Source organism: Marmota marmota, unplaced genomic scaffold (genome assembly GCF_001458135.2).
Source record: "Marmota marmota marmota unplaced genomic scaffold, marMar, whole genome shotgun sequence".
In the NCBI taxonomy this organism is placed as follows: Eukaryota; Metazoa; Chordata; class Mammalia; order Rodentia; family Sciuridae; genus Marmota; species Marmota marmota.
In genome coordinates this window covers 3893383-3920291 of record NW_025999913.1, presented here as the reverse complement: position 1 = coordinate 3920291, position 26909 = coordinate 3893383, and the positions used below count along the sequence as shown (strand labels likewise).

The 26909-nt window shown below is 44.4% G+C and overlaps 1 long non-coding RNA gene across 2 annotated transcripts in view; it reads left to right on the top strand.

The window, feature by feature from the left end:
* Positions 1–26674, top strand: part of LOC107149227 — a 28913-nt gene extending 2239 nt beyond the window's left edge. The window contains exons 1-3 of one of the 2 annotated variants that reach the window (XR_001504367.2): positions 1930–1978; positions 18713–18824; positions 25215–26674. This is a non-coding gene — a long non-coding RNA (uncharacterized LOC107149227). Of the gene's footprint in view, positions 1–1929; positions 1979–18712; positions 18825–25214 lie in introns of those variants that run through there. The other variant, XR_001504366.1, reaches the window with a different exon arrangement.
* Positions 26675–26909: the final 235 nt, after the last annotated feature.

Genomic DNA, 26909 nt, shown 5'->3' with positions numbered 1-26909 from the left:
TACATCAAGCAAGCAGATGGCATCCTTGCTGAGCTAGGTTTCCGGTGAGAAGGATGATACAGACTGAGCTCCCGGATCATCACTGAAGGTGGATTAGTTGGAAGAGCCTTGTTTATTAGCAAATCCTCTTCATTTTATTTAGTTCCTAATAATCATTTACCGCTTACTAAGCCCTTACTCTTCACCTGGCATTTTATGGTAATTTCTACAACAACCCTGTGAGGAAGATATGGTTCTTCCATTTTACAGATGAAGAATTTGACACTTAATGAGGCTAAGTAATTTGTCTAAGGTCATGCAGCCAGTAAGTGACCGAATTAGGATTTGAACCTAGCTCCGTGAATCCAGATCCTTAATGATCACAGAGGGGAACCTCCTCATTAGCTCTTCGATCTAATGTCTTGTCTTTGGAAAGACAAGAACTGTTGTAAACAACCCAAATAATGACAGCTGTTTCCTTAGCCCACCTTTATTTAGTCACTTCTTGCTTTATCACTTCCCAGTGGATAGTAGGTTGGTAAGTGGCTTGACCACTACCAAGATCATCCGCACATTCTATGCACAGATGGCCCTGGCTTAGCTGTAACTTAACCTAATTATACTGGCCTTTTCACTTCTAGAGATCGTCATCCAAAAGGGGAGACTTTGGAAGACTTATTTAAGTCTACCTTAAAAAAAAAGAGGGAAAATTATTTTGGAAGCAAATGAGTCCCCAACTTTTCTGCAGAAAAGTTTCTGGGATGGTTTGTTTATTATTTGCCAAAGGAGAAGCCAATTAGAAGGATATTGCACACAGTAGCTATTAAGTCAACAAATGCCACGTGGAAGCTGGAAGAGCCACCCACTATTGGACACATATGGCGGCTAAAAATGTGGAACATCTTCTGGGCTTGACCCTGCTGACCCCCCACCAAGCCTCTCTTTCTAGCTTGGATGAGAACACACCTTTCATCTTTTCAGGAACCCAAGCCATCTTAGCGATGACTCATCTGCTGATGATTTAGCTGGTCCTTTTCCTTGGTGTATACTCCCCCTGCTCTTTTGGGTAGTGCTGGGGATGGAACCCAGGGCCTCCCACCTGCTAGGCAGTCTCTCTACCACTGAGCTTTGCCACCAGCCCGTACCTCTCATTTTGATGGAGATGAGGCTTCACTAACCACCCCTAATTAAAATCTGATAAGATTTTCTGCTGTAAACCAACTCCTCCCCTGTCTTATGAAGAAGACAAAAACCAAATGGAGGCAATAGGACCAGCTGATGTCCCGGCTTCAGTCCTCAGCAGTCACTTAATGGAGAAATAAGAGGAAGCGTTTTTTATTTGGGAGTTGGGAGGAAGGGGCGTGTCTCAACTCGGCAAGGTCAGAAACTGTGGTTTCTGGGTCCCAGCAAGCAAGCCGCCAGGCAGCCAGGCAGGGAGCATGTGCTACGTGTCAGGCAGCCAGCACTGTCGCTGGCCCTGGGGGTACTGGGGACAGCAGGACAACCAGAGCACTGCCTCTTAAAGCTGCTAACACTTCTCAGACTGAGAGGCTGCATGCTTTGTTGAAATAGCTGGAAGTATAGCGTGAGGTTCAGCTCTGAGAACTGGCCTCCTGCCAGTGGCAAAGAAAGAAGCCAGAATTTCCCATCCATAAAACCCGGGCCATGAACAGGGACCTTTGCACAGCCTGGGACTGACCTGCCTGCCTGGGATGCTCGCTTTTAGCTGGGCCTCAAGGAAAGAGCTCAACTTTTTAAATAGTCCTCTTGCCTGAATAACAAAGAAACCTCAGTGGAAAGATGTGTCTGAGTGTCCCCACCCACCCCACCTACTTGGTTGATTTGAGTCAGAGTTGCAGATTTATACTCTCCCTTTAAATTTAAGTCTTGTCAGCTGTACGTTGATTTGTTCACACTATCCATGTCCCAGGTAGCTGGCTCAGATAGGTCTCAAAATAGACCAGGAACACAGAGCTGATAAGATCCCAGTGGGCAGAAGGTAAGGTTACACCATCTATGACATAACCTCTAGAATGATCGCAGCTGCCCTTTGCTCCAGAATCTGGCTCCGGTGGATTAAAACAGTATAAAGTCCTCAAACAGTTGGGGGTTTAGTGTGTGCACGCTTTCCTTGAAGTTGGTGAAACTTCCACTCAGCTCTGGAAGGGTCGAATAAGCAGTCCCCCAGCCTTTTCTTTCCTTTCTTTGCTTTAGAGGGACGGATGGCCAAACAAACATTCTGGTGGCCTTTAAGCAGAACAAAATTCTTTGCCGGAGCACGTGCCAGTGTCTTTACAAAGCATGGCACACTTTGGAGGCTTTTTTGGCGTGCACTGGAACACAATTGGATTCCGGGGCTCTAGGGACAAAGAGCGCTGCTAATTTGCGCAGCCACGGGCTGGAGAATGGGGAGCCCGGAGGATGGTCCTCTAAAGAGAGGACGTCAGGGCATCAGAGCAAATCGGGTTCCCAAGAGAAGGAAGGGGACAGACAGCCCCATCTCAGAAGAAATATCTGCTTCTGCTGACCCATGTTTCTGATGGTGTCAGTGTACCTCGCCCCTCGCCAACGTGACCCGAATTTCTGAGCCTTGAGTTGCGGCCACAGACCCTATTGGGAAAGGAAGGGAATGTACTCGAATATTTATAGAGGGAACCAGGAAGTGAGGAGGCACAGCCCGGGCTTCCTGGTGGGGCTGCTGACTCACACTGCCATCCTTACGGCCAGTTCCTTCATTTCTTTGTTCCTCAGTTTCTCAGTGAAAAGAAGGATGAAAATGGAATTCCCCTAGGGGCACTGGGAACACCTAACTCCATGTTTATGTCACTTTGAGATAGCTGGGATGGCTGCAAAGCATCCTCACGTGGAAGATTACATCTTTATTGTCAATTCCAGGCATACGTCTGAATACATCTCATTCAAGATCTTTCAGGTCACCTTTCTTACTGTCCACTCCATGGCATTTCCTCCCCTCTCAGTTTTTTTTTTCGGGGGGTGGGGGTGGGGTTAGGGTGGGTGGAGGTGGTTACCGAGGGAATTGAACTCAGGGACACGGGATCACGTGAGGCCACATCCCCAGGCCCTTTTTTTTTTTTTTGTATTTTACTTAGAGACAGGGTCTCACTGAGTTGCTTAGCGCCTCACTGTTGCTGAGGCTGGCTTTGAACTCTCGATCCTCCTGTCTCAGCCTCTGGAGCCTCTGGGATTACAAGCTTGCACCACCGGGCCTGGTCCCCTTCTCGTTTTAATTCTTTTCTGCAATGTCATTTGCACGAAGATTTGTTTCTAGAAGGCTCTTTCCAGAACCTGGTAGCCCTAAGTCTTGGTCCACAGGGCTGACTAGATGGGATCCTGCTAGCTGTAGCTGTTTTAGGTCCCAACTCTCTGTGCTCTTTCAGGGAATTTAGGCTGTTGCTTTGTACTTGATTATTTTCCACCCCTCAAAGTGTCGACTTCATTGTTTGGCTAGGGTGAATACATCACTTCCTCTTTGTTGTGTGTGGGGGTCTGTGTTTTGTCTCTTGCTGGGTTTGAAATGTCATGTCATGTGTTGGGTTTTGCTGGATTACATTGGGGGGTTTGTTGGTCCGGGTTCCCAAGTCATCATTGGTCACCAGAGCCCTCACCACTTCTACATCCTGTGACAGAGAAGCTTTAGCATTTACCTAGAGATACAACTGCTTTCTTGCTTGGGTCTGCTGCCTCTGAGGGAGTTCCCCTAGCAAGGACAGAAAAACCAACAAAACTCTTCTTGGCTGTTATCTTTTCTTCCTGCTGTGCGGTCAGGCTGCTCGGTTGCCTGGCTCGTTATCTGGCTGAGCTCCATGTCAGAGTGGATCTCCACGCCTCTCATCTAGAATATGGGCAAACCTCTGGGACTTCGACCAATCTTTCCCTGGCTCCTCATGGATAACTTTTTTCCACTCCTAGAAGCCACATTTCTCTGCTTTAAAAAGTGCATGTGTAGATACACTTTCAACTTATTGACTCTTCCCATAAGCATTATCTGTGTGCCAGGCACTGTAGTAGACGATTCTTAGCTCCCGCTCTCTAAGAGCAGGGTTGCCGACAGGGCAGATGTACTTGCTGGAGGTACAGGAGGTGACGGGGAGGGCTGAGAGAGACCCACATAGGCACAAGGTCTAATGCAAAAGGGAAGATTTCTGGTGGTGCCTGGGATTTCGTAGCAATCTTATTTATAATGTTCATAGAATAATATTATTGTCCATTAGAAAGATGTTGATGCCCCTTTGGGACATTTTCTGTCTCCATGACAGCCTTTCCCATCAGTTCCATTCTATAATTACCTGGATCTTTTTATTTCCTTCCATCTCATTACTGCTACTTTTTAGTTCACGGTGTCGTCACTGCTACCCTGTGTGAATCCTTGCTCCTGACAACCCCCATAACTCTCAGAGGAGACTCCTGCTTCAAACTCTTCCAGCGATTGCTTTCTGCTCCAAGGATAAAGTTTAAATGCTCTACCTTGGCTCAGAAGGCCCTCTGTGACCCGCCCCAGCTCTTCTGTCTGCACTCGCAGTCCCCCAATTTCACTTGTTACCTCTCATGTATAACCCTCAGTACATGCTAATTCACCTGCTTAGACTATTCCTCCCTTATATGCCTTCATCTGGCTGAGTCCTGCTTATCTTCTAGGTCTAAAGCTTAGATATCACTTAGATATGACCTTCCAGACTGGACTAGGTGATCCTGCTCTATGTTCTCCCTTTAAACTTTGACCCATGGGTACCTCACTCTTCATCTTCGTATGAGAGCATCAATTAGTTTTTATCTGATCGCCTAATAGAGTGAGCTCTGTGAGGGCAGAGACAGAACTCGATTATGTACTGTTGTACCTCTAGAGTTTGGCAAATAGTAGGACAGAGGCCTATATTAGTTATTTGTGGCAGCATTACAAATTGCCCTAAAACTCAGTAGCTTAAGACAACAAACTCTCATTATGTCATAGTTTTTATGGGTCTGGAATTCAGGAGCAACTCAGCTGGGTGGTTCTGTCATGAGGTTGCAGTCAAGATATCAGCCAGGGCTGTCATCATCCAAAGACTTGAATGGGCCAAAGGATCTTCTTTCAAGATGGCGCACCCACTTGGCTGTTGGCAGGAAGCCTGCACTTCTTACTGCTGTGTGGTATTCTCCAAGTGTCTGTTTGAGAGCCTTCCATTACATTCTTTAAGTGGGGGTGATCCAAGAGAAAGAGCAAAGAGGAAATTTCTATACCTCCAGGAGTCTAACTTGCTTGAATCATTATTTTAGCCATACTGACAGCATTGAGTTCATTAGAAGTAATTAAATACAGCTCAAATTCAGTGGGAGGGGGGATTAGGATCTATGTTTGGAAGGGTAACGTATAAGGAATTTGCGGGGTTGAGGATATAGCTCAGTTGGTAGAGTGCTTGCCTTGAATGCACAAGGCCCTAGGTTCAATCCCCAGTATTAAAAAAAAAAAAAAAAGAAAAGAAAAAAATAAAAAAAAAGAAAGAAAGGAAAAAAGAATTTGTGCATATTTTAAAACCACCACAGGACTTCAATAAATGACAATGTGTTGAATAAATACACCAATATAAGACTCCTCTGTTTATTGTTAAGACTCCCCTGTTTATTGATTCATCCAGATATTTACTGGGCACTACTACAACAGAACTTTTCCTAGGTGGAAGAAAATTTTCTAGAGAGTAAAAAATATAATAGTAGAAGTGGTGCTTCATCTTTTAAACAACTAGTGATAAAGAGCAAGGGTCACCCTACCCCAACAACCCTGTTATTGCTGCCTCAGACTTTTATTTGGAACATTTTCTTGTCTCTGAGTGTATATTTTGGAGCCATTTCCCTGAATTTTATATCTTCCCATTTCCATCAGCTCCTTTTTTTGAGTGGGGGGGCGGTGTTAGGGGGTATCAGGGATTGAACTCAGGGGTACTCATCCACTGAGCCACATCTCCAGCCCTCTTTTTTATATTTTTATTTTAGAGACAGGGTCTCACTGAGTTGCTTAGCAGCTTCTCTTCTGCTGAGGTTTGGCTTTGAACTCTAGATCCTCCTGCCTCAGCCTCCAAGCCCCTGGGATTACAGGCGTGCACCACCATGCCCAGCTGTGAGCTTTTTATTATGGGACTGTGTGGATGAAGCAACTCTACTATGCTCACCTGAGGATTCCTGCTCTGTATCTACTCAGTGTGAAAGAAGAAGAGGTTCTCTGGTAGATTTTGCCTAACACAGGCAAATACTAAGACTGGGAAGGAGGTTGGATGTTTGATGCATGAGTCAGAGCATCAAAGGCCAGGGCATGTTCTCCTCAACTATTTGAATGAGGAGAGAAAGGAAAGGAGATTTTTTTTAAAAGATGTGTAGTAGCATCTGAGGAAGGAATCAAAGAAAAAAAAAAGGCAAAAATTCCCCAAATATTTAAAGTGTTTTTTTTAGTTCTTTTCATATCGCTGTTTGATTTGATGCCTTGATTAATAGTTTTTAAAAAAATTAAAGTCAATTAAGAATAATTTTAGGGCTGGGGGTATAGATTGGTGGTAACGTGTACTAGATTCTGGGTTTCGTCCCTATTATCACACATACACACACACATACACACACACACAAATAAAAAGAATTTTATTTGAGAAGTGAAAGCTGTCACAATCCCCTGAGATGATTGGAATCATGGGTTTTATTCAGTGCAGGACCAATAATCCTGGGGTGAATTGGCTAGGTATTCAGTGGTTTCATGCATGACTAAGGGAGTCACCCATGCCAACTCTGTGATGTGACTCTCCTTGTGTTTCATTATTTCTCAAAGTATTGGTGATTTTTTTTTTTGCTTTTAATTCTTCCCAGAGAAAATTCTCCCTTAGAAAATTCCCTATTGCTACTTTATATGGCAGCCAACTTTCTATACAACCCAGTCACTTAAATGGGCAGCTTGAACTTCCTTTACTCTCTTGTCCCCTTACAGATAGATGACTCAAGGCAGAACCTTCAGGCCAGGTCCCAGGCACCACACGGATCCTTTGTGACCAGATAGGAAGGAAACTCCGTCCGTCTTTATTTAACCCCACTCCCACCTCATTTTACTAAGGAAATTTGGAGACGGAGAGAGGAAGGGGGGGTCCCTGACTTGTTTTTCTGCTTTTAAAATGCTGAGCTCCTCTTTTTGCCCTCCTTCCCCTTTATCGCTGGGCAGTGGCTCTTTTGCAATCTCGTGTCACTTTGCGCTCGCTGCCCATGATGCTTCAGATGGGTTGCACTTGCCTTTGTGTCCAGTAAATGCACAACAACAAAGGTACGGGCCGAAGTTCTTGGACACCCGAGTGTACCATCAGGGAAGGGTTCTTATTTGGAAAATTCTGTTGAATCACTTTAGTTGTGTGCTGCTAGTTTTGATCTTCTTTTGATTTTTGTAAATTCTGGATCTGGATTCCAGAAGTCAGACCTATCTGAGAGAATAATCGATTTTACAGAAGAGCGTGATCCAGTACCTTGAACTTGGCTGGAGGACTTCACTACCTTGCACACAGTGCCCACCAAATGTCTGAAGCCAGTTGGGTAGGAAGACATTCCTACATGCCCTCAGGGACTTGGCATGTGACTTATCTCTGCTTACTCGGAGGCACCGAGGTTGCTAGATCACCAAGTGCATTTTTCCTTCTTGATTTTTGTGCACTGACCATGTTTGGCCGTTGGCTTCCTGTCTCATATTGCTGTGACAGCTCTTCCTTTTGCAGACGCGGGCAGCCCAGGAGGAAGCGTGTGCACAGCCCAGAGGGAGAGGGGGAAACCACTCAGGAAATATTGACCTGGAGCACTTAGAATTCAAGGTCATGGTTCCACTTCTTGTCTGCCACTGCAGAGCAATGGCGAGGCTCTGCAGGCGGAGTGTTTGGTCTCACTGGGTACAAAAATGAGGACCAGCTCCTACAAGGGGCCCCTGGTAAGTAGCTCGTCACCATTGTTTGAAACTGGCCTTGTCTAGCGTTAGAAAGAAAGGAGGTGCCTTCTGTCACTCCCTAGGACCAGAGAAGGACAAGGAAAGTTCCACAAAATGGAATTGGAACCCACAGGACTGGTGTCAAGCGGGGATGTCTCCACACAGGCACATATGGGTCCTGCACATTTCACACTAGAAGGGGACTTTAAAAAAAAATTTTTTTTTTTGGTACTGGACAAAATGGCATATTTTTACAAAAATGAACCAACTATACTATTTTCAGAATCTTTAGGAAGATATCTTCATTATTTTCAATGCTCTCTTGTTTGTGTGTTGGTGTTCGTGTGTGTGTGTGTGTGGGGGGTTGTTTTTCCCCAAATTAGACTTCTACCACTTGGTGTAGCTCCGTGGTGTCTGGTTATTTCTTTTCTTTTCCCTTCCCTCTTTAACTCACCTTTCTTTTCTTTTCTTCCTTTCTTTTTCTTTTTTTGACTCAGGGTCTTGCTATGTTGCTCAGGCTGGTCTTGATTCTTGAACTCCTTGGCTTCAAATATCCTTCTGTCTGAGCCTCCTGAGTAGCTGGGACTGAAGGCATGTGCCACTGTGCCTGGCTTGATGTATGTCTGCATCTCTGGTAGCCTCAGTTCCCTAACTTAAAAAAAAAAAAAACTGAACATGTGATTTATTATATTTAAAATTGGTCTGTAAGATGACTTCCCTAATTTTGAGACAGGACCAACCATGTGTCTTTCTTTTTTTTTTTTTTGTACTAGGAATTGAACCCAGAAGTGCTTAACTGCTAACCCACATCTCCACCCCCTTTTATTTTTCATTTTGAGATCGGGTTGTACTCAGAGAGAGGCCCTCGCTAAGTTGCTTAGGGCCTCGCTAAGTTGCTGAGGCTAGCCTCAAATTTGTGATCCTCCCGCCTCAGCCTCCAGAGTGATTGAGGCTCCAACTATGTGTTTCTTTAGAGATCTTTGTGGTGAGTCAATGAAAAATTGAATGGAAGTGCCACTCTGAGTGGCACCCAGTAGGTTCTTAGCCCACAGACATTCCTTTTCTCTCTGCACTTATTGCATTTGAACTGCTAGAGGACCCCACCTTATATAATAAAGGGTTTTACAAACATATTTTTATTTAAGAGCTTTAGAGGAACTATCTAAGAAACTATGGAAAATTTCTTGGCAAGGTAAAAATAAATTCATACAATTTCTTTGGTCCATAGTGCTTTTATCTATTACATGGTAAGACCTGGAGAAAAATGGGTTACAAAAACAGAGATTCTGTGGTTCAAATTCCTCTTGGTGCATTGGATGGAATCACCTGAAACCAATGTTTTTGAAGGACAAACACGGTGGACTGTTGGCAGTTTCTTATGGTTCCTCTTGGAGACTGAGGGTGACACCTAGCAGTGTTGAGGGGTCTGGGAAGGCCTGATGGAGGGGCCCCGGGGGCAACAGCACCTCTCTCTGAGCACAGGTGCCTCTTAGTGGGGGACTCCGGCACTCTCCTGTGTTCTCGGCTTTGTCCCCAACAGCTTGCCTGGTCCACTTCTTGCTGCGCCCCTTTCTTGCTGTGGACATTTTGCAGATTAACCCTGGGAACAAGACATTCAGCCGGGTGGCTTTGTCCTTCATTCCAGCCGGCCCAGCCAGCTCGGGATCCTCCTCCCGCTGGATTGTCTTGGGAACACAAGGTCCTGGTTGGACTCGCCCCCAAAACCCCTTCCTCAAGGCCCCTCTTTGGGGAATGTGGGATGCTGTTTTAAGCAGAGAGAAACTCATGTCTGAACAGAAGGTTGGGATTGGGGTGCAGCCTGCCCCCCTCCAGCTGGGCAGCAGTGAGGGGACCCTGGGATAGGCTCTGAGGAATCCTGCTTTGGTCAGAACTAGACCCTAAGTGGACTCCACTCTGCCACTTACCTTTTTCTGCCTCCTGAGAGGGTCTCCATCCCTCCTAGCCATTGAAGCATGTCTCTCTCTGTGTGTGTGTGTGTGTGTACACACACAGAGGACACTAAGAAATTATTTAATTTTGGGGGTGGGGGTGGGGAGAGATACCAGGGATTGAACTCAGGGGCACTCGGCCACTGAGCCACATCCCCAGCCCTATTTTGTATTTTATTTAGAGGCAGGGTCTCACTGGGTTGCTTAGTGCCTCGCTTTTGCTGAGGCTGGCCTTGAACTCGAGATCCTCCTGCCTTAGCCTCTCCAGCCGCTGGGATTACAGGCGTGCTCCACCACACTGGGCCTATTTTAATTTCTTTTATTTTTTTAATTATGAAAATAAAGGTTACTTACAGTGACTTTTTAAAAATGTTTATTTTTGCACATTACTTACTGATCCCTTTTAACATGAATGCTTGAATCTTTCTTCAGCCCTGCAAAGTATTCTTGCCATTTCTTTATCACCCTCCACCCCCATCCTCTCTGTCCTATCCAGCAATTTCTGTAAAGTAGCTAGGTTCATGGATCATGCCTTCTTGTCTCTTAACTTCTAGTTCACATTTGATATCTCTTGGTCTTTTAAGCTTTATTTTGGGCCAATCAGCCCAGTCTACCACTTAGTGAGCTCGTTACTCACGGCTGACCTTCTGCCATCCATCCCATCGTTGGATTCCCTATAACTCTGATGGCTCTTTTTCTCCGAAGCCAGCCCGTCAGGGATTTAGCATCCTTGCACATTTCTCTCGGGACACTAATTATACTTAATTTAAAGCTCTCCTCTCTTTTCTGTAGTACTTATTTCCCCAGGGCCCAATTTCTTTAGTGAATAGAGTTAAGTGTTGGTCTGTTCGTTTCTCAAACACGGGGTGATCTCTGGCTATCTTTCACGTGCCAGAAGAAGGCCTGGAGATGGCTGGGCATTGGTGATTGGTGCATATTTTCTCAGCCCTAGTGAGAATCCCTTTGATTCTGGCAATGAACCTAAATAGTGACCATGGAAATCAGATCTTGGTGGTTGTATAGAGGAGGGAGAGAGGAAATTGAATTGGAGTAGAGATGAAAAAGTTTGAGTGTGGAGTTCAGGTGAGGGGATTAGGTTGAACTGGAGGATGAGTATAGGCATAGAAATCGGGGAGTGGGCTGGATGGGGGGGGAAGGCTGGGAACATTCAGACCTAATGGTCTCTCTTGACTCTGAGCATCAGGAGGCCCCCTTAGAGATGGTGTTTGGAACTTGAGGGGAGAGAAAGTAGAGATAATAAATAAATATCAGAAGTGTTCTCTGCTTCTCGGTGCCCTGTCCTAGCTGCTTTATTTGGCTACACCCTTCTGCCACGGTGTCCTGCCTCACCTCGGGCTTAGAGCAACGGAGTAGGCCTCTGAAACCAGGAGTTCCGAATAAACTTTTCCTCCTCTAAAAATAAAAATTTTAAAAATATATATTTTTAAAATTACCAGTGGTAAGGAGATCATTGTGAGGCCGTTGCAACAGTTAACGTGACTGGGAATAGGATGCTGGTGGTGGAGAAGGAGAAACGGGGTCGTATTCTGGAGACGGTGAGGAAATAACAGACTGGGCTTCACTAACCAACTGGGTGTGAAGAGTGAGGGAGAGAGAAGAGTCAAGAATGACCGAGGACTGAGTGAATGGATGGACTAGCCCAGAGAACTTCAGAAGCAGGAAATGGTTTGGGGAAGATGGTGAGCTGTTTGACCCCACTGAGTCTGAACTGCTGATGTGACATCCGGGGGGAGCGGCATGGTTGGGGACTTGGGTGTGGTACTCAGGGGTGGTTGGATCCCCGGAGATGGGCTTGGGACTTGTCCAGATAGAGAACAGCTGCAGCCAGCCACAGGGTGGGGTTGCTGAGGACAGGATGGACAGATGGAGGGAGGGAGAGGATGAAGAGGAACCAGTAAAATAACCCCAAAAGGAGCAAAGCAGGAAAACCAGAGTAGTCCAGACTCCTAGAAGCCAAAGGAAGGAGGAGAGTTTGAAGAAGGAAGTGAGTGATCAGTAGTGTGAGATCCTGTAGGAAAATAAATCATAAAAACATAATAATGGGAGTGGCTTGTACCGGGTGCTCACTCTGTTCCGGGGTTCTGGTCTAGGTACACTCCTTGGGTTAATTAATTTAAACCTTATAACAGCTCTCTGAGTGGGTCTTGTATGGCCTCCCATTTTACAGACAAGAAAACTGGAACCAGAAAGGCAAAGAACTGGACTCAAGTCACACAACTGGCAAGATATGGCGCCATCTTGGTTCTGGAACCCACATCTTTACAAAATACCACATATCTATCTAAAGGAGTACCTCCCCCATTTTCTGACTTAGATCTATATTTTTGATGAAAAATATATATTCCTGATATAAATCTGTGTCTTATAGCCACATGCCTTAAGTTGGAATAACTAACTCCCTTCCTTTACCCACTGGGCTTTGGGGCAGGAGGAAGCCATTGTTTCATGTGTAAGAACTTGAAGAATGTTAATACGTTTTAGTAACTCTGAAAAATAGTGTAGGTTTGGGTCTTTAAAGAGAGAATGTATTTTGTACACTGGGTCCTTTTAATCCAGAGAATCCATTACCTCGATACTACCCACAATCCAAAAAACCATGGAATGAGCTTGGTAAACTGTGACCACATCAGTTTTGCTTCTAGGCATTCAGTGGCCACCCATAATCTTCCATATAAACCTGCTGTGCTTAAAATGGCACATGAGAACATGGACATGGCATGTGAGAATCTTGTTCATCTGGCCCTGGTCTGCATCTCCAGCCTTACCTCTCTCCATCCCACCTGGTGTTCTGTAGCTGGCCACAGAGAACACCCTAGCAATCCTGTGGAATGGACCACCTCTCCCAGGGCTATTTCCTTTGAGCACTTTCTCTCTTCACCACTCCATGGCCTCACAAAGCAGCTAAAATGATCACTCTGACACAACCATATGATCTTGTCACTGTCTGGTTTAAAACCCTTTGATGATTTTCCATGAAGCATACAATAAAATTCAAATTTGAAACCATAGTCTGTAAAGCCTTGCCTAATCTGTCCTTGTTGGCTCTCTGACCTCCACCCCTTCCTGCTGCTTTGGCCCATTTAAATTCTAACCAACCCAGTCATCCCCCTCCCCACGTTACATCAAGCTTGTCCTTGACTTAGGCCAGTTCCTTGACTTCCTTCCATCTCATCCTTAGTGTCTCACCTTAAACAGCACCTTTCCATCTCTCCCTGCTTCTTTCTTTCACATTTCTCTGCCCATTAGTGGGTCTCTTCCTCCTGAAATGGGAATATCCAATATGAAGAAACTTGTACGTCTACAGTACTCAGAACAGTGCCAGGCACATGATAATTGCTCAATTAACATCACTGGAATGAATGTAGGCGCTGGAGCCACCTCCCCCGGGGCAATCTTCCCTGACTGTGATCGCTCCATCCCCAGCTTGGTGTAGGCTATGCTCTGATATGCTCTTTGGAGCTTGGGCTTCTCTTGAGGCCAGCACCTTCCATACTGGTTTGTAACTATTTTCTAGAATGAAGAAGGAAGCGAGTGATCCGTAGTATGAGATGCAGCAGGAAAACAAATCATGACAACATAATAATGAGAGTACCTAGTACCGCTCCACCATGATCCCTAGATGGAAGCTCCTCGAGGTATTCCCAGAGCGTGGCAGAGCTCCTGGCCTAGCACACACCTGCAGCCAAGGTCTGTTGGCCAGTCAGTGAACAAGGAAGAGGGAGGAAGAACAACTGTGACAGAAAACAGACCCCTGTCCTCTGACTCCAGGACGCAGAAGTGGGAGGTAGCCATCCGTCCACAGCAAAGGCCTGGGCTTTACCTGTGGCCACATCATTTCTGAGCGTGTTCGGGACAAGTGCCTGAGAACCTCCCCAGGAGAGCCAGGTAGTCTGCGTGTCCCTGGGAGGACCAGCCAGAAGGCACAGGTTGCCCCGAGGCTCGCCCTCCGGGAGGGAGGGCGGGTAACGTCCAGAAACTGGCCTGGCTGATTTTTATCAATCTGCCTTTCAGTGAAATTGTATGGTGCGAAATGGAACAATACAATTGCTTCACAGTCGCTGTCTGCAAAGCCATTCTAGACAAAGGCAGTTTTCACTCACCCTGACTTGGGTGAAGTAATTATGAAACCTTAAAAAATCAGATTCCTTGACTTAAGGTCCAAACAGTGTTGAAGAATGAATACTGCTACAATTTGGCTTTCTAGATTGCTGATTGATTAAAAAAAAAAAAAAGACCCTTAGGCATTAACCTATTACTTTTTTTTTTTTTTTGGCAGTTCTAGGGATTGAACCCAGAGACATATTGCCACTGAGATACATCCATGACCCTTTTAATTTTTAATTTTGAAACAGGGTCTCACTCAATTGCCTAGGATGTCTTTGAACTCGCGATCCTCCTGCCTCAGCCTCTGGAGCCGCTGGGGTTACAGCTGAGTGTCCCCACGGCTGGCCATTACTGCTCTCTAACTGTAGGGATAAATCGAAGTGATATCATTAATTAAATAATGTAGGGTAGAAAATATATGGTTCTTATCGCTAAGAGAAAAAAACACTTCAGTAGAGCCACAGGGGAATAAGAAATTAAGTGAGGTAAATTTGATTAAATCAGTGTCCCTTGTCTTTCTCTTTCCATTGTCTTTCCTACCTGTGTTCTTTCTCCTCACCTCGCTCCCCATTGATCCTTATCCCCCCAACTCCTCCAGTAGATCCTAAGTCACACATACCCGTTCAAAACCAGAGCCGCAGATGTGGCCTGAGAAGGCTGGGATTCGTGTAGTGCATCTCACCAGGACAAAAGCAAGGGGAGAAAGTTTGTGGCAGAACAGGACCTTGTGGGAGAGAAAAGGAAATAAGATTGATTTACTGTGTTATAATACACATAGTTAATACAAAGAAATACCCTTTGGCAACACAATCCAGTCCACCTCTGCATCTGTAAGTTCTGTGGCTGGAGTTAGGCCTATGATGTTGAGTCTGTGCTAAACATGAACAGGCTTTCCTTCCTTGTCATTATTCACTCAACAATACACTGTAACAACTATGGACATCCCATTGACTTTCTTTTTTTGTTGTTGCTGTTTTGGTACCAGGAATTGAACCCAAGGGCACTTAAACACCGAGCCACATCCCCAGCTCTTTTTTTTGTATTTTATTTAGAGATGGGGTCTTGCTGAGTTGCTTAGGGCCTCACTAAGTTGCTGAGGCTGGCTTTGAACTCGTGGTCCTCGTGCCTCAGCCTCCCAAACCACCAGGATTATAGGTGTGTGCCACCGCGTTCATCAGCATTGACATTCTATTAGGTAGGCTAAGTCATCGAGAGATGATTTATAAAGTATATAGGTAGATGTGCACAGTTATATGCAAACAATATGCCATTTTATATGAGGGACTTGAGCATCTATGAATCTCGGATCCATGAAGGGAGGGGATTCTGGAGTCTATTCCTCATGGATACGGAGGGGTGACTCCATGGTACTGCATACAGGTCCCCCACTGCCCAGAGACACTGACCACCCAGATAATAAGTCCCTCTACCATGGCACTTGCAGAAGTGCTGGGAGGGATGGGGTGTCCCAGAACTCAGGGAAATTGTCTGCTGGGGCTCAGGTACTGTGAAGCCACAGGTACTAGGAAGCCACAGGGGGACACTTCTTTGGTCCACTCTCCAAATGCATCTCCAAAAGTGACTTTAGTACTATTAATACTATTTGTTATGATTATAGCTTCCCTTCCTGTAGCTTTACTTCTGTTTTTGAGAAACTTGCATTACTATTGTTTTTTGAACACAGTAGGAAAGAACAAAGGTTCCCGGGGGCCCTCAGCCCTCCCTTCTGGCAGAACTAGTTCCTGGACAAGAGCCTTTATTCTGTCCTTATCCCTGAGTTTATTCTCTTGGACCTTGACTGAAATGGACATTGTCACTTTGGATTTGTCAGTCATTCCTGCTGGTTAAATGGGCTTTCTGGTAGACCTTGGTCCCAGGTATCTGCAGGGACACCTGTGAAAGATTCTTCCAGAGAAGTGTCTGCATTGGGCATTCAAAAATCCTAATTTAACCCATTGACCTTCATATTTGCTCTCTTGCCCAAAAGGAGCTGTGGTGTTTCCAAATGTTTTTATGCAGTTGCTAATACTGCTAAGCCTTGGGGATTTTGTATCTCCTTTCTTTTCTCCCTGAAGGCATCCGATAGTTTTTCATGAAGATCTCCATGAAGACGGCCCAGAATTTACTATGTCTGTCTCCTGTACCCAGCCTTTTCTCATCTTTCCTCTCTCGTTCCCTCCAACTTCCTGTGGCTCAGCTGCTACTAGGATACCTTAGACAGATTGCCCCCCCTCTGATCATCGCAAGATGCTTCCAGCCACTTTGACTTGCCTTCTCTGAGTTGGTCATCCTTGGAAACCTTAGGTGGGCTTCAGAGTCTCTTCTGTTATGACCGTAACTGTAACCGAAACTCTATCTTGGGTGTCAGAGATGCAGCTAGCCGCTCAAAGCTGACATCCCTTTTGAATTCCTTATCCAGTGCTGCAGGGCTGACCAACTTGGATGGGCGTCCCTCAGGGAGTATGTATTTGAGTGGAGGTTAAGGAAAATTAAGCAAGAGTGATAACCCAACGAGAGGCAGATCGAAGGAGGAGGCCTATTTAAGGAGCTATAAGAACTTTCTTAACCGGTTGCCCCTTTCTTCCATGGACTCACCATGGCAATAGCTTCAGGGAGCAGAAAGAAACCAGCAGAAAAGGCCACCATTATGCATCCATTGCATTCATCCCCTGAAATCTGCCTCTGGGCTCTGACTCCGCATTTCTGCATATCTGTCACTGCACCACCTTCTCCCAAGGTAGGTCATGTGGAGTCTTTCTGTCTTTCCCTCCAAATTTCACTGGGGCAAGTCCAGTAGATTTGCACAGTTATCTTCCTCCCTCACTTTCCTGCTTGGTTATTCTGTCATCCCCTCCCCCTGCTCCTAGGGGCTTGCGCCCCATCTGTCCCATCCTGGGAACTGTGAATCTGGCAGACCAGCACGCACAGCACTGTACCCTGTGTGTAGAGCTCTCCTCTGTTTTGTTCTGAGCCCTTGTTCTGCATTCCAGCTCTGCCTACGCTACACCCCTCTGGCTCCTTGGATGGTACCTTCTCCCACCTGCTACCTTTATGTGCACCTCTGGTTTTCAGTGTGGTCTATTCCTGCCAGAGCCAAGTCTGGTCACAGCATATTATAGAGACAGAGATTTCTTTGCATTTATGTGACTTTTACTCAGGTGAGAGGTACCAGATTGAGAATTCAAGGACAGACACCCCCCCACACACACACATCTTTCTTCTTTCTTTCTTTCTACTTGGGGATGAACCCAAGGCCACTTAACCACTGAGCCATATCACCAGCCCTTTTTTATATTTAGAGACAGGGTCTCACTGAGTTGCTTAGGGCCTTGCTAAGTTGCTGAGGCTCGCTTTGAACTCTCAATCCTCCTGCCTCAACCTCCCGATTCGCTGGGATTACAGGCGTGTGCCATGGCACCCGGCTCAAGGATAGATTCTGAAGGGGCACTGGAGGGGCCCAATCCCTCTCACATCTTTGCTAAGCAGCCTGCAGGCATGTACAGAAGACCAAGGATCTGACCATAACTGTTAAACAAGAAGCACACGTTGCAAAATAGTGTACCGATAGGGTTCTGTTTCCACTTAGGAATCCTAATAAATCTGTTATAAGTTGAAAACATTGCAAGTCAAAAATGCATTTAGTTCAATCCTTCAATCTCTCTCTTTCTCTTTTGAGAAGGGATCTTGCTCTGTTGCCCAGGCTGGCCTACAACTCCTGGGCTTAAGCAATCCTCTTACCTTAGCCTCTCCTTCTGGGACTACAGGTACGTGCCACCACCATGCCTGGCTTCCTCAGTGTTTGAAAACAACAATATACTAATATAATGGTTCATGTATATCATTTTTTTATAAAGGAAAAATAAAATGGAGCTTACAAATGCTGGAAAGGGTAGCCTTTAGAGATGGCTCTGATAATCCCATCCCTGTTCTTGGGCCATCAACCAATGGGATAGGATCCATGAAAGTGGGTTGTACTGCAGGCTCTGTCAGCGAGGGTTAGCTTCAAAGGGTCCCATGTGCTTCCTTAGACTGTGCAAGACAGAGGACAAGAGGCCCTCTGGGAAGGATGTTAATAGGTAATGTGAGCTTGGTCTACTGGGACAGGGGAGGGAATAAAACAGATGCTGACTCAATTAACTTGTCAGTGAAGAAAACCAAGAACTGCAGATGGGTGTTGCTATTTATCTTTACTATTTAGTTTGACTTGATATGAATTTATCTTGTTATTATGGACTTTACTTATCAGATACAATATGCATCAAATGCAGAGATCAAACGACAAGATCTTGGGGGCTGGGATTGTGGCTCGCTGATACAGCGCTTGCCTAGCATGTGTGAGGCACTGGGTTTGATTCTCAGCACTGTATATAAATAAATAAAATAAAGGTCCATTGACAACTAAAACATATATTTTTTAAAAATGACAAGATCTTGGAATTATAATCATCCCTTCACATCCTGGAGGGATTGTTTCCAGGACCCCCTTCCTGAGAAAATCCTAGGATGCTCAGGCTCCTTAAATACATGGTGTAGTATTTACACAGAACCTCTGCACATCCTCCTTCTTACTTTGAATCATCTCTAGATTACTTACAAGATCATCAAGCACTATCCAAATAATTGTTATGCTGTATTGTTTGGGGAATTATGATAAAAAACCCAAGCTTACTCGTGCTTAATAAAGATGCAGTTCTTTTTCTCCTGAAATACTTTTTATCCTTAGATGGTTGGATCTTTGGATGTGGAATCTGTGAATATGAAGGGCCAAGTGGACAGTCCTCTGGATTCTCACCTGAGCATGGTAGATTCCTAGTTCCATCAACGATGGAGATACGGTGTGTACACTTTCTCAATTACTTGGACCTCTGATTTTGTTTCCATTACTCAATTTCCACATCCTCTGGTTCCTCTGTGGCTGTTCAGAGTAGATCTCATGTCTTATGATAATTGTCGTTATTATTATTTTAACAAATGAAAAGGTTTCTAGTCTCTTTGCTCTTGATTTGGGGGATTGCAAAAGGCTCTGCACATCATTTGTGGTTACAGTGAAGTACATCTTAGGTTCACGCTCTCTCTGGGCTACCATAACTCTCCTCTCACCCTTGTTATTCTTCCACATCAGAGGTGAGCCATTCCACACTCCTCTTAAGAATCAAACTCATTGTTATGGAGCTAATACAGTTGTAGTATTTACAGAGAGCAGTTTCTGACCCGAGGAATGTTCAGATGCTTATGCTAATGAGCTATATATCTTTTTTTTTAATGGAAAAATAAAATGGAGCTCACTAATTTTAGAGAGAGTAGCCTTTAGAGATGGCTTCAAGAATCCCAACCCAGTTATAATGAACTTTCTTGGTCCCAGAACACTGCGTTTTCCTGACAGAGCAAACCCAGAGCCCCCATGACACTGATTTGGTGCTGGAGAGGCTGAAACTTGTTGAAACTTGGATTCTTTTTCAGTTGGTGACATATCTGGACATTTTTCCATTCTTGTTAAAAAAAAAAAAGTTTGTCCTTAAATGGCTGAGAAAGCTTAGGAAAATATTTCATTGACATCCAGATTTGAGTATGGCCCCCAGTCACTTGTGGATGTCCTGTACTTTGACTTGAAGCACAATATACCCTCACAATCTCACCAGAGAGAAAATGGTCATGTTGCCCGAGTTGGTCTTGAGCCTCTTAAAAGAATTTTCTGGAAGTATCTGAACACAGGTATCCCTGGGTGCCTGGACCTCTACAAGAGATAACTGTATCCTGGTGGAGCTTCTATGCTTAAAATTCCTCGTGCCTCCTGCCTGAGCTCAGCTGGCCTGCTCTGGTCTGTCAGAACCCCACTCTAAGCTGACTGGGCTATGGAAAACCAGTCTTTCAAGGCAAGGAGTTGTGGGTCAACAATGCTTTTCCCTTGGAGCTATTTTTATTTTAGTAGGAGATTCCTGGTAAAATTACCAGTGCCTTCATCTAAGTAAATAAATCTCCAGGGTGGGGAATTTGAGGTATGTGGCATGACAAGTTGGCTAGATAATTTTGCCTGGGAGAGGGGTTCCTATCCAACAGCCTGTCCTCCCCAAATGAAGGAACTGAACATTTTACAAGTCATCCTGGTTAAGTTACCTCAGGTCTAAATCTATAAATAAATAGGGATGATGATTTTATAATTGTTTCCTGCTCTTACATTTTCTGATTCCATGAAATAAGTGATTTCTTGGTACCAGTGAGACAGAGGTCACCTACTTAGTTTTCCTGAACTCAGATGGGCTCACTGATTCTTAGAATTTGCATTAAACATTTGTACACCCAGGTTTATGGCAGCTTTATTCACAATATCTCAAAGGTAGAAGTGACCCAAGTGTCCATGGATGGATGAGTGGACAAACCAAATGTGATATATGCATAGCACGGAATGTTCTCGAATCTTCAAAAGGAAGAAAATTCTGACACCTGTTACAATATGGATGAAAAAAAAAAAGACGTTGTGTTAATTAAAATAAGCCAGTCACAAAAAGACAAACGCAGTATGATTTTACTATTTGAGGTGTTAGAAAAGGCAAACTGGGACTGGGATTTAAGCTCACTGGTAGAGCATTGGTTAGTCCATGTGAGGCACTGGGTTTGATCCTCAGCATCACATAAAAATAAAATAAAAGTATTTTTTAAAAAGATAAATATGTAGATCCAAAACCCTGGCTTAACAGGGTTTGGGGGAAAGGGAAATAGGGAGTTGTTATTTAATGGGTTCAGTTTGGGAAAATAAAAGAGTTCTGGAGATGGATGCTAATGATTGCAGAATGATGTGAATATATTTAGTGAACTACACACTCAAATATGGTTCAGATGGTAATTTATGTTATGTACATTTTACTACCACAACAATAAAATTGCATTGGACTTACACACTCAACATTGGAGATCGGTTAAGAAACAAACACAAGTCCATCACATTTTAATTCGTAGTCATTTTCTCTTACTTCATTGATCTGAGCCTGTGAAAAGTAGTTGAGTTATACTGTTCCAACTCCTTAGTTGGTTTTTATACAATGGCTTGAGTTTGCCTTATCTTGTTTTGTAGCTCATGGGACAGGAAGGCATGTGACATATTTTGCCAAGTAATAGCACTTGTTTAAATGGAATGAATGTAGCATAATAGAGAAAATTCACAGGCAATGTATTAGTATCCTCAATTTCTCCTTCTTGCAATTATGGTGGGAAAGAAGTCTAAACAAGTCTATCTTGTACTTAAAGCATGGAGCTTAAATTTGGAATTTCCTTTGAAAAATATCTAGTATACAACATAAAGCAACTTAGAAGGCAATAACTGGCTTCATCCTCTCTACCTAAATTTAGCCCTCTCTATGAAGGTGAGTTTGAATCTAATGCATTCTCTTTAGCTTGGCCTTGGCTGTGTGGAAGCTGAAAGGTGCTTAGACCATCAATGGACAGAAGGCTGGAGTTGAAGGGAGAGGATCTAGTCAAAACCATCAAGGTCACTTAATTTTACCTTAATTGTACTTGTTTTCTTCTAAGTGTCAGAGTAAATTACATACTTAGGGATTTTTTTTCTGTAATTATTTTTTTATTTTGGTAACATACACATAACACAAAACTTACTATCTTCATTTTTTTTTTTTTTTTTTGGTACCAGGGATTGGACCCAGTGGTGCTTAACCACTGAGCCACATCCCCAGCCCTTTTAATTATTTTAATTTTTTTTTAGAGAGAGAGAGAGAGAGAAATTTTTAATATTTATTTTTAAATTTTCGGCAGATACAACATCTTTGTTTGTATGTGGTGCTGAGGATCGAACCCGGGCCGCACGCATGCCAGGTGAGCGCGCTACCGCTTGAGCCACGTCCCCAGCCCAATTATTTTAAATTTTGAGACAGGTTGTTAAATTGCCTAGGGCTTCACTAAGTTGCTGAGACTGGCCTCAAACTTATGGTTCTCCTGCCTCAGCCTCCAGAGGCACTGGGATTACTGGCATGAGCCACCGCATCCAGCCCATCTTGACCATTTTTTAAGTGGACAGTTCCACTCACACTGTAGTGGTCCCATTGCCAACATCCACCCCCAGAACTCTTGAAACTTTGTACCTTACAGCACAGCTTCCCGGCCTCTCCTCCCGGCCCTGATGTCACCTTTGTATTTTCTGTCTCTATGAATTTGACAACTCTAGGTGCTTCCTATAAGTGGAATCATAAGTGTTCCTCATTTTAAGATTGGCTTACTTCACCGAGTGTAATGCCTTCAGGGTTTAGCTGTGTTGTAGCAGGTATCAGAATTCCCTTTGAAAGGCTAAGCACATTTCATATATACACCAGGTTTTGTTTATCCCTTCCATTTTTGATATATATATTTGGGTTGTTTCTCATTATAGATAATTTTGGAAATTACAGAATCATATAAAAAAAAAGAAAAAAAAATAGCCAGGCACAGTGGTACATGCCTGTAATCCCAGTGGCTTGGGAGGCTGAGGCAGGAGGATCATGAGTTCAAAGCCAGCCTCAGCAAAAGCAAGGTGCTGAGCAACTCAGTGAGACCCTGTCTCTAAATTAAAAAATGTAGAATCTGGCTGGGGAGGTGGTTCAGTGATGCCGCTGAGTTCAATCCCCAGCACCAAAAAAAAAAANCACCGCGTTCATCAGCATTGACATTCTATTAGGTAGGCTAAGTCATCGAGAGATGATTTATAAAGTATATAAAGTTCTACCCCCTCCATTGCCTGCAGGGAGTGGCTGTTACCATTTTATCACATTTTTTTTTTTTAAAGAGAGAGGGGGAGAGAGAGAGAGAGAGAGAGAATTTTTAATATTTATTTTTTAGTTATCGGCAGACACAACATCTTTGTTTGTATGTGGTGCTGAGGATCGAACCCTGGGCCGCACGCATGCCAGGCGAGCGCGCTACCGCTTGAGCCACATCCCCAGCCCCTATCACATTTCTTTCTGGTGATGAACACTGAGGTTGAAAGCCAGCTATTCACAACTGTAGGTGATGAGAACTTCACACGTGTCTTTTTGTCTTAATTTCTGATAATGATTCTTAGAAAGAATCGTCATTGGGCCAGTGGGTGTGAATATTTTAAAATACTTGATGGGTAATGCCAAAAAGTCTTCCAGAAATAACTGGAAACTGAAACCACGAGGAGAGTGAGGCACAGAGAGTCTTCCTTTGTGTCTTTTTGGCTCTCTTTACGGTGAAAAAGTATTCTGATAAAAACCAAAACTTCCATGCATTTGGCAGAATCGTTTCCCAGGTGTACACTTTGGGTACCATACACATAAAATATCTGGATACTTGATTGATGTCTTTCCTCCCTCCCAGGTTCTTTCAGAGATTTGGGACTTTGAACAGTTATTTTCCTTGAGGAATAGAGTTATTGCTTCTGCGTACAGGTCCCATTGGGGTTTGGGATCAGAAACCGGAAAGAGATCAGGGTTATACTCTTGCCTTGATTAATAGGATATGATGGATCTAGCCTCACTTCTTGCTGCACTGAGCACAAAACTAAGGGGTGTCTCCCACCCTAAAGACTGTGTGAGGTCTATGCTGTGCAGGCGGAAGATGAATTCAGAGTCTGACTGTTCAGTGCCACCTTCGGGGACTTTCCATGTGATGTTGCAAACAAGCCCAGCAACAGCCTCGGGTCCTGAGGAGGTTCTGTCAGTGGGCAACTGCTTTGGGCTGACAGTCTGTCCAGATCAGGTGGTTTCTTTCTGGAGGCAATGTGATCTCATTGGTAGAGCACCTCAATGTGGTGGCCTTGGGGACTTTGCTGGTTCCTTTGAGCTTTGGTTCCCCATTTCTTTCCTCAGTGAGAATCACTTCAGATGACTGTATTAAAGGCACTTCATGACCAGGAAAGATCTACATAAATATTTGGTGTTAATATACCCAAGGGGTAGGCTGGGGATGTGGCTCAAGCGGTAGCGTGCTCGCCTGGCATGCGTGTGGCTAGGGTTCGATCCTCAGCACCATGTACTAACAAAGATGTTGTGTCTGCTGAAAACTAAAAAATAAACATTAAAATTAAAAAAAAAACAAACCCAAGGGGCAATTATTTCATGCTGCAAAGATGGAAATGTTTGTCAATTTGGAAAGCAATTGGGTTTCTCAGATTTCATAATCATTGCACCCAGTATCACCTTAAAATNTTTAATCTCTACAGCTACCTTCATGAAATTGGAAACTGCTACATTTTTTTTTTTTTTGGTACCAGGGATTGAACCCAGGGGCACTTAACCACCGAGCCACAACCCCAACCCTTTCTGTGTTTTATTTTGACACAGGGTCTTGCCTAGTTGCTTGGGGCCTCGCTAAGTTGCTGAGGCTGACTTTGAACTTGAGATCCCCCTGCCTCAGCCCCCCAAGACACTGGGATTACAGGCGTGTGCCGTGGTGCCCGATGGAAGCTGCCTCTTCTGTTTACAGAGGAACATGATGGTGCTCCATGAAACTAAACAATGTATCCCAGGTCCCACAGCAGCAGAATTGAGGCAGAAATGCAGGACACCTGGATTTAAGGCCAGTGAACTCTGTGCCCACTCCCCAAACCTTGACATCCTTAAACTGGAAGATTCCATGGGCATTTTCTCATGCACCTTGCACGACCTTGGGCAAGTTGCTGCACATTGAGACCCAGCAAGCTGGAGTTTGAGGGACACAGAAGTTCCCTATACATCTACAATCTGGAATTTCCCTGTCTCTCTTTTTTTCAGGCCATGCATACTTTGTAGTTTTTGCTTTTGTGCTGATTCACGTGGCCCTGTCTACCCACTGAGCCAGAGTAGTGCTGAGGACAAGAACTGAGTCATGGGACCATCCTGTGGCCCTCTCCTCCTGTGTCTGCCTACACACAGAATACGCTTCTTTTCTGTTGTTACTTTTAAAGGCGAGAGGCTTATTATTTATTAGCCATTTCGAGACAGTCTATTTAGAGCAGTTATTGCCTATTTTGCAAACACTCGTTAGGGCTAGGTACATATTGTGGTGTTTGACCCTGTAAATAGGAGTTTATTATTATCCTCCAATGTTTCATATAAAAAAGTGACATTAATATCTTGCATTTTCCACTCCCTGTGGCTAACGCTAACTAGCAATCTGTGTTAGCCATTTTTTAGAACTTTCCCAAAGGTAGGAAGAGAAAGAACTTCTTATGTTATTTGTGAGTGGGACATGGCAGAAAGTCGAAGTTAAGGTGAAGGTTTTAGTGATTTTTCCGTTTTCAGATGTGTGGGACTCCTGTGGAAATCCTGGCTGGGCACCGGAGGGGAGAAACCAAACACTGGCTGCTGGATCTGACTTCACGCAAACCTGAAAAACTGCCCAAACTCGGTTTCAGCACGGGGTGTCCAGACAGCCCTCTGTGGACTGTGGCCGTGAAAAACCATCAGCCCAGACGAGCAAATCCAGAGTCTACTAAATACCAACAATTGTCCTGCCCAGAGCCATCCTGGGTTCTGTGGGGATGGGTGATTCTAGCCCAGGAAATTATAGGCTGTCCAGCCACCAGGCCTTCTAAAAAGATTATGGGGTGACTTACTGATCTTTAGGTGGGTCAGGGGTTTTGAGGGCAGGTTAGATTTAAAGCCTGTAGTTAGTGCTGAAAGGGCTGCGTCTGGAATCTCAGGGGGATGTAGGTGCCATGGGAAAAGCATCAGGCAGAAAGGGATCTATCCGGGCCACCATCCTGGTTCCCACAGCCAGTGGGTGGACCTCCTCACGTACCCTTTCAGAGGCTCCGCTAGCTCCTTGGGGACAGGGAGGGGTCACAGCAGGCTGGTCAGCCCCTCTGTCTTCTAGAGTGGGATACACATTTCCCCAGCTGGTCAGCATCAAGAGCACACCCCTTCTGTGAGTAAGATACCTTCAAAGGACCCTTCTATGGCTCGATCCATTTAATTTTAAGTAATTCTCCATCAGATATTTCTATTCCCGTTTGATAGTTTTATGGTGCTTCAGAGAATCTGCTTTTAATGAATTTCATATTTAATGAAAGAGGTCTCACTGGGGACAAGCACGAAAAGAGTGAATGCAAGAGAAGCGTGTGGGAAGGGTCAGTGCGAATGAGGACTTTTGGCACATGTTGTGGGATGAATTGTGCCCCCTACCCCATGATCATATGTTCCAGCCCCCCACACCTCACCTCAGAATGTGATCTTATTTGGCAATAGGGTCATTGAAGATAATAGGTTGTTAAAATGAGGTCCTGCTGAATTGGGGTGATTAAGGCAGAGTCTGGGTGATGATTCAGTAGTCTGTGGGACCAAAGATGGCCAGCAAAGAAGCTGGGAGAAAGGCTTGGGGCAGTCTCCTTCACAATCCTCAGAAACAAGGATTAAACCAAATGAGCAGGAGGTCGTTGCCTGAGGATGTCTCCACACTCACAGTTCCCAGGGCATAAGCCACAACATAACCTCTTAGTATGTTTTTGGTAACAAGTGGGTTTCCAGCCAATCACAGACCATCAAATTCAGCCAATTACAAGCAGCCAATTGATCACATGTTGCCCAAATTAGGCAAATATCCTATTGTAGCCAATCAGGTGATTTCTCTATTTTGCATCCAAGTTTGGTTTAGAAAAGGTCTTGTTCACCTCGCTGAGTGCATCTCTCTCAATCTTTTCTGAGTCTGAGCACTGCCTGATTTATGAATCTTTTCTTACTCAAATAAACTCTGTTGTATTTAATTTGTCTTGTTTTTCTTTTAAGAGAAATAATCTGCCATTACCTCAATTTTGGAATTCCAGCTTCCAAAATTGTGAGACAGCACATTTCTGTTGCTTAAGTCACCAATCTATGGTAGCCACAGCAAATTCATACATTTGCCTACTCCACCCTCTTCACAGATGGGCACCTCACTCCTTGTGTATTGTTTTCTGTGAGTATTTTTTCCCTCTCACTAAAAATTTAATGTTCTTTTTT